This window comes from Halyomorpha halys, unplaced genomic scaffold (assembly GCF_000696795.3).
Source record: "Halyomorpha halys isolate HHAL.00 unplaced genomic scaffold, Hhal_1.1 Scaffold167.1, whole genome shotgun sequence".
NCBI classification, from domain to species: Eukaryota; Metazoa; Arthropoda; class Insecta; order Hemiptera; family Pentatomidae; genus Halyomorpha; species Halyomorpha halys.
In genome coordinates, this window is record NW_027106937.1 from 1272395 (window position 1) to 1290293 (window position 17899).

At 31.1% G+C, this 17899-nt stretch overlaps 1 long non-coding RNA gene across 2 annotated transcripts in view; it reads left to right on the forward strand.

The window, feature by feature from the left end:
• Nucleotides 1-17253, forward strand: part of LOC136795262 (uncharacterized) — a 605676-nt gene extending 588423 nt beyond the window's left edge. For both annotated transcript variants that reach the window (XR_010842836.1, XR_010842835.1), the window contains exon 3: nucleotides 17160-17253. This is a non-coding gene — a long non-coding RNA (uncharacterized lncRNA). The remainder of the gene's footprint in view (nucleotides 1-17159) is intronic.
• The last annotated feature ends 646 nt before the right edge of the window (nucleotides 17254-17899 follow it).

The window sequence follows — 17899 nt, forward strand, 5'->3', positions numbered from 1 at the left end:
AGATCTACTATCCTACCACAAATAATGTATTTATTATTTTTTTGAAATTATTAAATTATATACTCTTTTAAATTTCACACTTTCAGGAGTAGCCTCCTAAATTCATAGGAGTTCATTGGTAATTTTACATTATTCTTTTAAGGCCTTGTACATCGTCAATTACGCGTGAGAAATAGTTGTGTGTCCGAAATCTATAGTAAATAAAACCTGGGTTTCAGACTTTTATAAGACTAGTAGTACAAGAGCCGGGAAGAAAAAAAAGCAGTTATCACACCCCAATTTTTGATCACTTTAATGAAAACTAGGTATAATTACTAGTCAAAATTGATTGATTGAATTGAGTCTGCCTCGTATAGGTAGGGGGAATAAAAAATGGCGGCTGTTTCAAAACCTTAAATAAACATAATTTTTCATTCCGAGCTCTATATCTTAAAAACTATCAACAGCACTAGAAAATCTAAGAGAACATTATTTAAAGAAGAGTAAATTTGCTGAAATATTAGGCCTAAAAGAGCTATTAACGTCAAATAGTTCTCGAGATATAGCTTTTTAAAAGGAAAAATTTATTAAAAATCTACTGAAAGATTAGTACTTAGTTAATTTATTTTGAGAACTCTATATATCATGAACTATGTGATGTACAGATGTCTATTAGCACTCCAATTAAAGATAGTTGAATGGACTATTGGAATAGTAGTTTTAAATTTAGTTTAGTCAAGTAGTCTTTAATATTTGCTAACATAAATTTATTTATAGTTGTTCGGACAATAAGTTTGATTTATGAGAAACTTCATTTCAGAAACCATTAGACGTACAGATGTCTGGCAGCCCTCATATTAAAGATAGTTAAATTTACTACAAAATAGTTAATTATGTTTATCTTTGTAGGCGTAGTAGTTTTTATGATATTTGACAAAATAAACTCACAAAATGCTAATTTCTAGTTGTTTGTATAAAATGTTGGATTTTTGAAAAAATATATCTCAAGATCCAAAAAACGCACATATGTCTGACAACACTTAAAATAAAGGAAATTTAACTTAATATAAAGTAGTTTATGACACTTATCTTCGTAGGGGTAGTATTTGTTGTAGTATTCACATATGAATATAAATTTGGCAAATGAAAATTTGTCGGAACAACTATAAATCAATTTATTTTAGAACATTTCATGAAAACTACTACTCATACGAAGATAGACATCATAAACTACTTTATAGCTCATAAAACTAGGTTTAATTTTAACGTCAAATGGTTTTTGTTATAAATATTGAGATATAAATATTTCAAAATAAATTCACTAACTACTCATCTTTCGGTACGTCCCATACAACATTTTTAAGAAATGTTGCTTTTTAAAAAGATATATCTCGAAAGGTATTTAACGTAAATAACTCTATTAGGGCTTATATTTTAGCAAATTTACTCTTCTTTAAATGACTCTCTCATAGGTTTTCTTGTGTTGTTCCTACTTTTTATGATATAGAGCACCGAATAAAAAAAAAAAATTTTTTATCCCTTTGAAACAGCCGCCATTTTTTATTTCCCCTACCTATACTTGGCAGACTCATAAATTCTGACTATTAATTATACATAGTTTTCATTAAAGTAATTCAAAATCGGGATGAGATAACTGCCTTTTTCTCCTCTTGGACTCTTGTACTATAGAGGAACTCGAAAAAATCACGAGCGGCTGCTCAACTACGTTGAGTGGCTAATAAACATACTGTTCAGTCAGCCAATAGAAAATATTAAAAAGGATGAGACAGCATTAGTTGTGAGTAGTCGAATACATTTGTTATTAATATATTTATGTTTCCTCTTCGACTCATAGATTTGACAATACCTAGGTAAGGACGAATATAAATAATAAAGTAGGATTCCCAGTGAGTCCAGAATAATGGTTTCTGCTTTGCTTTGAAACTGGTTACCGTTTAACACCCAATCCCTTCAACAAATTACTTCTTGAAAAAGGGATATAAAGAAATATTTACAACTAAACTATTTTTTCTTTTCTTAAACCTTTTTTTTATTATGAGAAATAAATATATATTCTACCAAAACTGAAATGCGCCATTTCCACACTTAAACAAAAGAGTTAATTTTATGTTTTCACAATCCTATTCATAGTCACTCTAGTTTTGTATGGATTTGTTAATTACGAAAAGATTTTTGCGAACCAATAGTCTGCTATTAATGGAGTCTCAAATGTATTTATGAGCAGACTTTAGTTGATGGCTTAGAAGTTGAAATTAGGAAATAATAATGACTGTGGTCAGGAATGATAAGGTATAGCCTTATCGTTCCTGACCATAGTATGCAATTCCACCATCTAACCGCCTGGTTGAATGTCATCGATGAGGTATGGTCGAGTAGACCACATCTCAGCGGTTAGGTCTCCTCTCCACTCTCCTACATAATCCTTCAACTGGTATCGCCATCTACCGCTCACGTTTTCTTTGTACTATTTATACTTATAGTATTTTTTTAAATTACTAAAGTGATGTCTTTTTATTTACATTGCCAAAATTATATCTTAATCTTTATTTTAATAGTTTTAGCTTAAAAATCTAATAGTACCTAGTTTGCATGCAACTATTCAAACTTATCTAATTAAAATTCCTGTTATACCTTTTACAATTTAAAAAAAAAAATTTTTTTATTGAAATTTACAACTGTATATTATATAACACATTCAATAAATGTGATCTTAGTTAAAATGGAGTGTTACAGGCATGTAGAGAAACTACGTATCGGTAGCACTGTAATGGTATTTTACATTAGCAGGTCCCGTGGCCATCTTCTTTTCAGGCGCCTCGGAGGATTGTCAGGAATGGAAGAGAATGCAAGGTTAGAAACCAGGGGGTTTGAGTGGTTTATAATGGAAGGAGTGATATCTGGTTCAGGCTAGATTAAAATTAAGGTATTTATGTTTGATTTTATTTCTGGCAAAGTAAGGAGCATTGAGGATTTTACGAAGGATTTCGGATTGTAAGCATTGGTTAGGACAGGAATTCGAAGGTTTATTAGAGACCCAAAGCTCAACTCTATATGTCCACATTGACCTTATTACAGTCATGTAGATCAGTCTTTTGTAATAAGTTGGAAGTAGACCGTTTGTCTAGTAAGTGCTGTAATATTCGAAATCGACGGGCAGTTTCTTGTCTTTTCGGTCTTGTGTGAGAATTTCAGGTTAATCATTTGTTCAGATGTAGTCCAAGGTAGCGAATCTGTTCGACTGATTCGATAATCTCCCTGATACTCAGGGGTAAGAGTATCTTTATTAAATGAAATAGTAGGGCAATTGGTAAGTTTACGACGAAAGGTAAAGGTGATTTGATCGTATTTGTTGGAATTAATCTTCATCCTTCAATTACGACACCATTCTTCGAGGGCTGTGATATGGGATTGGAGAGTTTGGGATACAATCAATGGGTTGTTATTAACTGTGAGCACACATGTGTCATCGGCATACGTGGTGAGAATATTGTTAGGATTGGTAGGAATGTCAGCTATATTCACGGTGTAGAGGATGGGACCAACAATTCTACCTTGAGGAACACAAGCGGACTGAGAATAGAAAGATGAATAGGAACCATTGTGGTTTACTTGGGATAATCTTGCCAAAAAAAAAGTCAAAAGTCAAATTCATAACACGTAGTTGTAAGATTTATGAAATAAAATATATAAGAATTGTAGTATTTTACTATAATATAGTATTTTATGCTTTAATAAAAGTCTGAACCATATTTATATTTTACAGATAATTTATTCTTTAGAAAAAAATTTTATAAAAAAAAAAATCGGTTAATTAAGTATATGTAAGTATATTAAGTAATATGTCACAATATCATATATTGTCCCCCTAATTTATTGGCTTTTTGAGATTGCAAATGTACGTTTTTGATCCGTAATTTCGCAATATGGTTATACAACACTTAAAAAAGGACTTTAAAGACCTTTTAAACATAATAATTTTATTTTTATAAATAAAAATATTATTTTTATCAAAAAAAGATTTAAAAAATATGGAAATAAAAAATTAAAATCATTATTTAAACATAAATTGTCTGACTATGTATAAGTATGATGTGTATTCAGCAACCCAACGCAGTAGAACAGCACAAATTTTTTGAATGAAGTTTTTCTCTGTGAATCGGTTAAATTGGTTTGCTGTTATATGTCTCTACTAAATTAGCAACATCAAACATGAATTGTATAGTATGTTGATTTAGCATTTTGTTCTATTCTTCAAATATTTAATTTAACCACTGTCCTTGATAGCGAACGTTTTAAATATATAAGACTCTCAGAACATCATTTCGTAGTTTTTTGTGCATTTCAATTGAATTTTTAAATCTTTTTTTTTCTTGTAAACATAATTTTTTTAAAGGATTATTGCATCTTTCATTAATAATAGAATATTAATTTTTTATGAAGGTTTATAATAAATTTTTGAAAGAAAAAAACTTTATAAAAAATAACAGTTTTTTCAAATACAAAAAATAAATAATTCTACCTATCTCTGAATACGTTAAAGTTAGGTGTTATTAATTATACATCTGTTGAAAATTATACATGTGTATATTTTAGGTTCCAATCTACCTTATCACTGACAAGAACTGACAGAAAGGTCTGACAGAGAAGAGGAATCGCAGACAACTTGTAGTAATCTACCTGAGGCCGGCCCGGGATCAGTTACAGACAGTATCTTCCTTTGTTTCATCCCTTCTTTACATTTCGTAGTTCCCTTCCTTACATATACCTCGGAAGAACCTGCGAATCGATATTCCTTGTACTCTTCTTTTAACACAAAACATTAGGTTTATGGTTTGTTTCTCTTCCGCCCTTACGTTTCTGTTCTGAGAATAGGTTGTGGCGAAGAGCTACTTTAGCTATAGCTACGGAATGAAATCTTGACCCTCACAGTGGTTAGATTAGGTTGGATACTGGAATCGATTGGCATTTAATTACTCTAGAAAAAATATTTTTTTCTTTTTGACCATGTTTATAAAATTCATGTATTTGCAAATAAAATTGTTCATTCACTGTTTTATTTTCTTGCTTCGTATCCCAATGCAAGAGAAGTTATTTACAAATTGTATTTACTCCATTCGAAACAGCATACTGTATTTATGTTATGTGGAGATAACATTGAAAACATGTTATTGCTATTATATTAAGAATATTCAAAATATAAGAGAACAAAAAATAAAAAATAAAATCAAATGCTCTTATTACAAGAAATAATCTAAATATAGTTAGTTATACGATAGTGTTTAGTTTTTATACTATATTAGTTGTATTCGTATTGGAAGAAGATAGTTCATCGTATGAAGTAGATTGTAGGAAGATAGTCGGGTGGCGAGGTCAATAAAGGTTTCAAAATATTAAAAGAAAACTATATATTGTTAACCAACGTTTCGCCCCAATTATCAAAGCTCCATCAGGGCTGACAGGTGAAACAGAAATGTCAACTTAAGTCTTTGACGAATCCCTGCAAAGTGGAGCAAAATGTTGGTTAACAATAAAATGGTTTTTTTTTTTACTATTTTGACACCATTATTGACCGCCACTCAGACCATCTTGTTACAATATATTAGTTGCAGTTTTTATTCTATCTAAAAAATATTCTCAAAACTCAACTAGGAAAGGAAGAAAAAATAAACATGAGTGTACATAACTAAAAGTGAATGTATTTAAATAATCTGCCACTATATACATTACTATTGTATATGTTATAATCAATGATGTTTGAGAAATTGAATAAAGGTACACGTTTAAACAAAAATAAAATTACATTAATATAGAATAAATAAAATGATACAAAAAGACAACAACATTGTATTGCTTAATTTCTTAATAAATATAGATCAGTCTTTGTTTAAAATTAAATATTCCAATAATTTATAAATACATATATGTATTATAAATAATATAATATATAATACATCACAAAATATATTATACCATAACTACTGCAATACGATAACCTTGTTGCGTATATTGATGCCAACGGTTTTTGCCTATCAGTTTACAATGAAATTATCTGCCTGAGAGAGCACATTGAAGTAACGTTTGCTGTTAATAAATATTTGATGGAATAGCGCTGTGTTAGTGATCTCTCGTTGTATCAGACCTAATGGTTTGGGGCAATGGAAACTGCTGACCATTGGGGAACAAGTCCAACGTTTGCCCAAGAGGCAGAAGATATCCTCCAGCCCTCTAGAGGGTTATCTGAAATAATAAATGGAAATAATGCGAAAACTTTCTTTATTCTTCCAATTAACGAGTTTACGGTGCGACGTATATGATGGAATAGCTGTCATAACTTTATACAAATCTTGGGCCGCTGAGGAAGATTCGAGACGTAGACGGTCCTAAACTGATCATCTCAACTCTTTATTTGTTTGTTTTTAATTCTTGGAATTCTGTTTACTTAGCATTGAAAACAGAAAAAAATATGCAGAGGTTCAAATGGGGTAATTAATCTTCTTTTTTTTTTACACCAGCAGTATTCATTAATCAAGAACCGGAGGCTTACACATGAAATAGCAAATGGTAGGTTGGAACATACTCCTAAAAGGAGAGGTTAGGAACTGACGAGTAAAACTAAAAAAATAATAATAGTATAACTCTAATCTTGCCAACTATAACATCGATCATCTATAAACCAATTCAAAAATATTTATATTGAATCAAATCGGGTGGTACTGTATATTATGTAGTGGTTCCTCAACTGAAAAACAATCAATCTACTTTTTATCCCTGTTTGATTATTATTTTCAAAAGGGATTATAAGGGAAAAAATTGAATACGTTTTCGATCTACGTAGGTTTTTTTAGTAAAGAAGATTTCTAGGAATTAGGAACTTTTTGTACCGTAGATTATTTTGTCTTTTATTTGAGTTGTCAGTTAGTACATTTTTGTCCACACTGTGCCCTCATAGCAGCATTTTTTGTCTTCCGTTAACACTATATTTGTAGTTTATACGAGATACATGTATGCAGCCTTTTTAGTCATCAGAAATAATAGCAAAAAAAAACAAATATCGTACGAAATAATTAATTGAAAGTACTATTAGATTACTAATTAATTTAATGAATTATTATACGAGGAGAAGATGGTTAGGGGTGCGGTCAAAATAAAACACAAATAAGTTGATGTAACTTATTTAATCGTGCCAACGTTTCGGCTAGAGTTTCTAGCCTTCATCAGGCCTAAGAACACAACCACAATAAGTATAGAAAATAAAAAATAAAATATAAAGAGAATGACATAAAGTGAATAATTTTAAAGAATGGAATTAATAAAATAAAGTGATGAGAGAAGTCACTCAATAAAATAAGAGAAGTCACTGAATAAAATTATTCACACTACGTCATTCTGTTTATATTTTATTTTCTGTATTCATTGGTTGTTATCTTGTTCTGTTCTTAGCCCTGGTGAAGGCTAGAAACTCTAGTCGAGACGTTGGCACGATTAAATAAGTTATATGAACTTATTTGTGCTTTATTTTGACCGCACCACTAACCATCTTCTCCTCGTATAAGTCATCCACGGTCAACTATCTCTTATAATAATGAATTATTATTTCTACAAAATCTTTTGTGTAAATAATATCCTTTTACCGTGTGACTCTTACGAAAAAAAGTCATCCCCACGTTTTGAAACTGTTTTCGTCCCTTTTTACCATAATGAATTGTTACTACGTTTTTATGACAGAAATAAAAACTAGAAACAAGTGCTTTTTCCAATTATTATAATGCAATAGGCCGATCAAATAAAAAAAAGTTGTTAACAAAAAAAAATATTATCAATACCTTACAATGTAGGAAATTAAAATAATCAATTTTCTCATTCGAAAATTCTAAGATTTTCTACGGCTTATGTTACCTTTAGTCGGTTCTTAAAGTTGGGAACAAAATAAGGAAATGGCAACGAATACATCAGGGAAGCAATATTCCAAGCTTGGTAATGAGCAGGGGTGGCCAAATTTTTATCTTAAAAGTTTGTCGCGACTTACATCGGTGTAGTCTAAGGGGTGAGAAGGGGTGTGAAATGCACCCTATGTTTATGCACTGTGCAGTATAACGTGCATTCCAGTATGGGTAGATAAAAAAAATATATATGTTCAATACCATTTTTTATTTTTTAAATCATTTATTAAGTTTTCTAGGTATAACTAAAAATTCAATTTTCCAACACTTGATCAAGATTGATTTTTACTAACTTTTATCAACTTAAATGTATAAGCTATAGTAATATTTATTCGTAAATATGAATAAGGTATTATAAAAATGCACAGTAAGGCATGTCAATATTCTCTTTCGTGTTCTTTGTTTTTGTTGTTTTATAGGCCAGGAAAATTTAACATGAAAGAATGATATGACTTAATTTTTGCTAATCTGTCAATAACTCTCTGAGTACACCTCAGAAAAAAATATATATAGAAATATAGATATAGGACTTATCTACGTACTTACGTACCTCAGTAAAAAAAACAACAATAATTATTTAAAGGGCCATAAAACTCACGTTCAGGGAAATTATAAGAACATGGATAGTTATTAACAATATTTATAATTTCGAAGTAGCTACAGATAAAGATAGATTTTGAATTTATTTGTTCCATTAACATCAATGGGAAGACTGAGTTTGCATGTCTCTATCCGAGCAATTATAATTAGGTTTATATGGTGACTAAGATAATAATAATGAGTTAACGTTTTGCGTCCGGTGACAAGAATGATAGAAGTATAAGTAAGTCAAAATATATTGTGTCAAGTAGTCAGTATTCTAGGAATTTATGACCAATGCAAATTCCCAGAATGCATTAAACTATTGCTAGAAAGTTTTGTCTACTACAATAGCTTCGATGTTCATGGTACACGGAATGCAACCACAGATATTGCTAGCGACCGACGGTCGACCAAAATTGGTATCGCGATCGTCTTGTTGACCACCTTTGGTAATGAACATGACTTGCACAGCACGGGAATGAAATCAAATGTGAACGGTAGATAAGATTTCGATTAGCTTCTTAGATAATTCAGTACGTAACATGAATGATGATTAGCACAATTAATTAGATTAGCATAAAAGGTATTATTCTGGTATCTCCTAATTATTTTTGTAACTCAATCAATAATTCTTTTAATTTATTCGAGTAACAAACTCATGTAGATTTTTTATCAATTTACATATTATATGATTCCATAGTAAGGAAATTATTTTTTCATGATGTTTAGAACTGTCTTTTTTTTTTTTATTTACCTCAATTTATGAAACCATACAGCTGTTTTGATGTTAATATTTTTTATAATTATGCATCTTTCTTCAGTAATCTACCTTCTGTTTTAGTTTTACCGTTTGTTACCAGTAAGTTTTCTGTTCAATTTAAAATCTATACAAAGTGGTATATAAGACGGGGCTACACTTCACCATCTATCACTTCAAAAATAAAACTTACTGTTTAAATTGTTTTATTCCTACGAAAAGAAACCAATGTTCTTTTTATTTTTTCATCTGTGAAACCGACAAGACTGGAGACAGGACTGCTGTGGTGCACCACAGATAATGGATATGTGATAGTTCGGAAGCTATAATCACGAACGTGCTAGAAACTAGAAACAAAACTTTTATTGGCGCCGCACTTGACTCAACGAAATTGATTGGCCCACCACTGGAATATATCACGGCACCAGTTACAATGATACATATAATATAATAGGGTTTTCTGTAGCCGAGGGAGTTGAAGCGTCACCTTAGCAACTTGAGTAATTGCAGGAGCACCTGTCAGAATACGGAATGTGGGAAGGAGGGAAAGTTTAACTTTTATTTCGTGGCGGCCCCACGAAGTTAAAACGACTTCTCACCACGGTTTCATTAATTACCAGACAAAGAGTAAAAAAAAATCACTTATAACTGATAAGGTTAAAACCCTTCAATAAAATATTTCAATGTTCTCCTTTTCTCATTTTGAATTATATAATGATTTTAATTAAATATTTTAAAGAAAATATGCAGAACAGTATATTATATAAATCCGTGTAGTTGGTACAAGATTAAATGTCTCCAGTTTATTTTAATATGTTGCCTAATTATTATATGGGCGACAGACCATGGAGGTCTATGTCCTCCCGCTATGTCTTAAGATATACATCGCTCATTTCTTGACGTGTTTTTTTCATATGGTGGGTTCGTCACTCCTACACCTATTTTTTGCGACTACCACCCATTGGCTAACGGGCCTCACAAATGCCAGGGGAGTGGCTGTGAGTGAGTTTTGTATAATTTTATACTTGTAAAAATCCCGGATGGGACCGGGCTTGAACTCACAACCTTAGGGTTGGTAGACAGATGTGTTGCCACGCTGTTACTATACTATATACTACCGCTATTATATATAATAATAAAACTATATTTCTAGGTTAAAAGTTTGCACATCTTAAAAAAATATATATTTTAATTAATAAAATACTGTATATCGAAAGGACTAGATTTAAAAAAAAATTATGATCTGGTATTTGAATTTATACTTCAATTTACTTAATACATATTAATTGAATTATTTTTTCCTTAATACAATATTATTTGTGAAATTTGTTTTCCTTTTTATATTTTCAATTTATTTTCCCTCGACGTTTTCGAGTCTTTTCTCTATTTTCAAGGTTGTAACTTTTTTAATAACATCCATATAATTTATATTTTGCTATATTTGTAATTGGAATGCCTCAGTGGGTTAGGCGCTGTGCTGCGAATTCAAGGCCCCAAGTTTGAATCCGGCTGTCGCTCAGAATTTATTCTATTACTGTGAGTTCGAGAGCCCTCCGGAGTCGACCTAACCTCAAAGGGAATACAAATTCCCGTATGGGTCCCTTAATTGAGGGAAAATCTGGCGATTGAGCGTGATCATGAATAAATCACCTCCTTTCTTATCCGTTGTTCAAGATTTTTTAAAGTACTATAAACTTCACGGGTTGTAGCTGTACAGATTTTCATTTTCATATTTTGAATTAGTCTTAATTTTACTTTAAGATTAATTCTGTCTAAACTTTTCTTGCTCGACATCTACTAATATTTCAAATGGGAGAGAGAGCTTCACAGTAACTATAAAAAGGAATTTCCAAAATGATTTGTATGTTATCTGCAGTTTTCAAAGTTAATAACATTAGCTGGTTTGCTGTTCCCAATGATCCTACCTATTCAGAACCTGCGACGAAAATTAGTCCTGGAACTGGTGAGGACACGAAGAGTGGGTATTGGACGCGCTGAGTAGCCGAGCCGAAAGGAGAACACTAGCGAGTAATTTATCTTGTTGCGGGAGGGGAGAGGGGCTAGGACTCAATAAGGGCTCGAAAATAAATCCCTGAAGGCTACATATGTCCTCTTCAAGCTCGGCTTCCTTAGGCAGCTTAGGGTGTGTCCCAGCCCATTGGTCGCCTCTGTTCAACTTGGGCGCCAATTTTGTGCTTCTGTCCGCGATTGGATGCTATGTTACTCCCAACACCTTTTCTTCTATTAGGCACTACTTCCACTAATTATAACGACTTAAATTGGTTTGGAATGATCCGATGAAATGTGGTGTAATATCTCAGATCTGCTTTTTTTTATGCCGATGGCAGTATTTTCTGCTAAGTTTGTACGCTCATAATTTATAATGATTGGAGTTATAATTTCGTTTCGAGTTATAATTTCATTTCAGATACTGGGCCGAAGCATTAATCGCAAAGGAGATAGTTGTAGAGTTTATATAATGTTACATATATAAGAGCTTCTACTGTATTGATGGATTTCTAGAAGGCCTTTGCCTGAAACTGGTCTTAGGACTGGCTATTTAGTTCTCATTTTGGGGTTTAAATAAAAATTTTAAAAAATCCAATGTATGTGAAAAAAAACATGTAATCCCAATAGTAAATTTATTTATATTTTTTTTAATATCATAATTACGTCTACTACCAGAAGCTGATAAATGTATTTTACGTTGCTGTTTGGAGCCCTGTGCAGAATTTTAATTTATTTATTTTTTTTTAATTTTGGCTCAAGCCCTCCATTGAGAACCTAAATAGGCCTAGAGCCGAACTGTCAAGATTTTTTTTTACGGGGCCGCTGTAAAATACATATTGACTAATGTACGAATCGAACCCACAAGATTCCAGGAACCCTCGTCCGAGATCCGAGGTGACCACTTGGTGGGCCGTGATGTCCTAACATGATATTTTATTTTAGTTGAAATATCTTTATTTAGTTTTCTTTTGAATGATATCTAAAAGTATAAACTTATCACTATTGCTCTTAAATGTATCTGATTTAGATATTTGTCCATAGAAGTAAATAAAGTTTCAAATTTCTAGACTTATGAGGTTTTAAATTCTATTAATAGATCCTATTCCTATTAATAGAACTGACTATTGAGGGGAGTTCGCGGACTAAATCCGGGGACGCCTTGAAAGCATTTTGATTATTAAACAAGACAGCTCTCACAGGTAGCGGCCCGAGCTCAGAATTATTTATAAATTCGATAAGGTTTAGGATCTTATCATCTTCAACTGTCATCTTATTAACTTCAAGAGATCAGATGTAACTATTGCACAAATCTGTTCCTTTCGGTTGTCTGTCTTCCCATTTCAAAATTGTATTTATTAATGTTATAATTTATTGAAACGAAATACTTTTGCTTTTTACAAAGGTGTGGTAGAGAAATATGGCTTAAAAAATATTAATTTTACTAATTATCTTTAACGAATTTTGGACTTTTTAAATTTTTTTCTAGTTTTTAGGTATACATTTATTGGGAAATATTATAATTGGCTCCAATAATGAGCAATTAGTGAAATAATGGTGCTCATTCATACTAAAATAAATATTAAAGTTAAAACACAGTTAATATATGTACACTAACAATTTTATTTATTTATTGTTATTTACAACTGTGTACAAATATATACAACAAGTAAATTTGCTGTAGGTGACATATTGACATGATACAAACATGTGGAGAATCTAAGCACGGATAGAACTCCAATAACATTTTTAGAGGAGAAGATCTCGAAGCCATCTTCTTTTCAGACGCCTAGGAGGATTATTAGGTAATGAAGGAGAAGCCAGGTTAGAATCAAGTGGATTTGGATGGTTGAGAAGTTTATAATGGAAGGAATGGAATCTGGTTCTGGCCAAATCGGCAACATATGGAACATTGAGGTCCTGATGGATGACTTGATTTGTGACAAAGTAAGGAGCATTAAGGATTTTAAGAAGGATTTTGGACTGTAAGGATTGGATTCGAGAGGAATTTGATGGTTTAGTGGAGCCCCAAAGCTCAGCTCCGTATGTCCTAGATATGCCTTATAATAGTCATGTAGATCAGTCTTTTGTATTGGATTGGCAATTTAGACCGTTTGTCTAATAAATGTTGTAATAGCCGAAATCGACGAGCAGTTCCTTGCCTTTTTAGTCTTGTATGAGGATTCCATGTTAGTTGTTTGTCCAGATATAGTCCTAAGTAACGGAACTGTGCGATAGGAATAAGAGGGGTATTATTAAAGTATACTGTAGGGCAAGAAATCATGGGTTTACGACAAAGGGTAAATGTGATTTGTGGAATTTATTGGAATTAATTTTAATCCTCCAGATTTGGCCCCATTCTTCAAGGGTGATGTGGGAGTGGAGCGTTTGGGATACAATGTAAGGATCATGGTTCACTGACAATATACATGTGTCATCGCCATTCATGGTGAGGATAGTGTTAGGATGGGTTGGGATGTCAGCTGTGAAAACTGTATAAAGGATAGTACCAAGGATACTACCCTTACACCAGATGACTGACGGAATAGGGATGAATAAGCCCTGTTGTGATTTATTTGAAATAATCTGTTGGAGAGATAAGAACGGATAATGAGGAAGTATGTAGGGGGTAGGAATTCACGGTTCTTGTATAGCAGTCCTGGGTGCCAGACTCGATTAAAAGCCTGTTCTACATCAAGAAAGACTCCCGAGTACATTCCAAGCTCCAATGAAGACGAGACAAAATCAACTACACGATGGCATTGGTGGATAGTGGAGTGGGCTAACAAAATTAAAATAAAATACTTATACAAAACAGAACTTATACTAGACAACAGTAATTTTATTATTTATTCAAAGGCTGCAATATATTTAAAAAATCATTTGAAAATAATATTTTTTTTGTTTAAATACAACATAATGTTTATAAAATCACTTGAAAATAATGATTTAATTGTCTGTTCAAACAGAACAATATATTTATAAAATCACTTGGAAATAATAATTTTACTGTCTGTTGAAACACATCATATCAATTAATCCTCATTTTTTAATTTTTGGGCTACTACTGATAGTTTTAAATTGAGCTTATTCTTTCTGCGAATTATTTTACTATTTTAGAATTTCAAATGCTACTTCGTATTTTCGAAGTTCAAAATCTTCAGCTTTTTGTTTTTTGTATTTTCGGGTAGAGAATGTCCGGTAGTATCCCCATCCGTACCCCTCGTATAGCGAATTCCCGTTCTCCTTATATCCATTCAGACTAAAAAGTGTAATTTAAAAGTATTTATTGCTGTTTTCGCCTAATGATGAACTTGTTCCTTAGCTGTTAGTTTCAAAATGACACGAAACATTGTTGTTTTTTGTTTTTATTGTAATGTTATTAATGCTTTATTTCACTTATCACCATTTTTTCCAACCCAGCTTCTGGAAGTCACTAAAATTATCGATATGAATATTTTTTAGTTTATTGAAAATTATATATTTCAATGTGTAACGTGATTTTAATTTTTACAAATTAATCCTTCAATACTTGATTTATTGTGTAGTTGGTATCACGTAATACATATGTTTGTTTTAAGTTATAATCCTGTTGGTCTTAAGAAATCAATCTGTAAGACGTTCCACTTTCAAAAGAGATTGGCCCTTCCCCTTTTTACCTCTAAACAGTGGAGGATTTTGTCGGAGGGGGAAAAAAGCTTCTCTAGCAAAAAATCCATTTCCCTGGATCAAGCCCACTAACTCACTACACGTTACAATATCGTTTCTTTATGCATGTTAAGTTACTAAATTCTAAGCTTTTAAGTTTCTAAATCAAAGTCCCTGTTTGAATATATTTAGCTACTAGTCATTATTAATATGTGTAAACTGCTCTTACAGAAAGCCCTGGGCGGATAGTATAAGTCATGAAAGTGTACAACCATAATAAAGAAACTTCCAATAATTTTTAAGGTACAAAAACTCTCAAAGAGACAGAAGGTCAAATCTGTTTATTTGTGCCACCCTGTGCAGAACATTTCATATATTATGATAAGTCTATATTTGTGTTTGGAAAATAAAAAAAAAAAAACAAAGCAGGAATACTTATAATATAATGACGGGCCTCATATCAACACATTACATTTTCCTGACTCATTAATTAATTCACTGAAGCAAATAAATTGATTGCGTGTAGGACTTGATAAGGATTATCTAATCTTTATCCCAACATTTTTTTTCGTAGTGGTCGATAATCTGTCTTTTAAATAAAATAAAATTAAAGCACTAAATTTATATCGAAATATTAATTATTTAAATTTGTCGAGCTAGATAACTTATAAATAAATCATATCAACCACTTTATGTGTATTTTTTAAAAATATTTATTACTAATTATATTTATCACTTTTTGTATTACCCTTTTATAATGTTTTTATTTCCACTTTAATTTAAAAACTACGTGAATTTAAATGAATATAGTATTTTAGATTAATTACAATTTTACAAAACCTACTGTATTTATTTATTCATTTAAAAAAAGAAAAAAAACTAAGAAGGGGGGTAAAGAGTAAAACATTTATAAATAAATTAACAAACTATAACTATACTTTTACATGGACTACCGTGTAGAAATAAAAGATGATTAAAATGAAAGGTTTATTTGTTATATGGTCGTAGTGCTCGCAGAAAATAAACAATTGCATTTTTCTAAATATTTGAAAAATTATCTGAAATTTATGCCGTTTACATAAGCGTTAAAAGCCAGAGATTCATGTGTTAGAACACTCGGCTATCGTGGGGGCCTTCTCGACGAGGGAAGGCCTTAGACTCTTCAAGTCTGAGGTCTAAATTTTCACCATACAACCAGCGGAACGGCCCCTCCCCGTTCCAATAATCCACTAGCGTCAGACAACCAAGTAACAACCTTCAATGGACCACTCACCTAACCTTATAATGCCAAAAGCCAATCCAAGGTATCATCACCCAGATATACATATAGTATACCTCCTATATGTATGTACCAGCTATTCAATAACATCATTATAGGAGGGTATGAAAAAAAAAAAAAAAATGAAATTTATGACTAGTTTTAAAGAGATAATGTGGTAATTCCTGGATTTATGACATTTCTAAAATATAATAAAGCAGAAATTAAATATATTAATTTTAGCTGAACTTTATATCAATTCTTATTTGTTCCATCCTCTTTACATGAAGCGGAAGAAATGCTTTATGAATACCATGATGGAACAACGAAAAAAGGTGAAATGATATTTTCTCTTGTCTCCATATCACAAAGAACTTCATATATTAAAAAAAAAAAGTGGAGAAATAATGTTTTCAGGTGCCTTTTGAGGCTAAAACCTGAATCATAGATTTATTAAAAAAGATTTTTAAAAAATTCTGTTTTATTTTAAATAAAGATAATTAATGAATTTTTAATCCAATATTTATATTCGCTTGTTTAAATTTGATGTGTTTTTTAGTGAACTTTAGTTTAGTTCAGTAAAAACAAAGTCCAAAATTTTTAATCTCTTTCAGGAAGGAAGGGGGAAGGTTAGCTGAAGGTTGTACAAATTTGTCATCAAATATTATCTTAGAATATGTTTTAATGAAAGTTGAAGCATTTACATTATAGTTTAAAATGTGTTTTCCGAACTCATATCACTGGGATGGTGGGACCAAGAGATTTACTGCGATAACCATTAAAATATTATTAACATATTTTTAAGTTTATTACTCCAATACTACTTATAAAGAAGGCTAATTTCACATTTTCCTTTCTTTAAATTTGTTTATTTTTTATGGATAACAATGAACATCTATATATTTAAAAAGTATTAATATTTTATTTCTATTATATTGAATATTAATAATGTTTCAACTTTTTTTAGGCCTCGGTAGTGGCAGAAGGCAGCCCCAATCTTTCTGCTAAAACGCCTAAAGAGCACAATCCTAGCACTGAACCTGAGCCCGATCTTTCTGAGGTAAGCCTGATAGCTTTTTATTAATTTTTTAATAAATTATGTATTGATATGGTATAGTTACTCAACTTAATTAATTTTATTATTTTTTTTAAATTTATTGATGTACACGGGGATTCTCTTACCCTAGTTCTTATCAATTCAGTTCTCAAATATGTTATTGTGAATGTAATACAAATTTTAATAATAGACGAAAAATACTATTAATACTAATACTATCACGGGCATGCTATTGTGCTGCTTAATCCTGCTGGGATTTTTATTATTGTCTGGATTGGTTCAACTAACTTAAATATTCTTTGTTGAAATAATTGCTTTTAAAGAACTATAATAATTATCACGGAATAAATTAGGAGGGCATTTTTCCCCTATGAACGGGCATTGCTGGAACATAATTATTTCGCTTAATCAAAAAAATATTGATAACTTTATATTACACTAAAATTATAAATATTTTGCTTGACTGTTTTTTAATCAGTTGTATATGTATTATATTATCTTTACAATGAATGAATATGAATAATGAAATCTGATGCTAAAATTATCTTCTAATTACAACATATTCAGTTGATTAATAGTTATATTTTATTTCCTAATTTATTTTTTATTCACATTAATTATTATATTTCGTAGATAGGGAAATAATATTG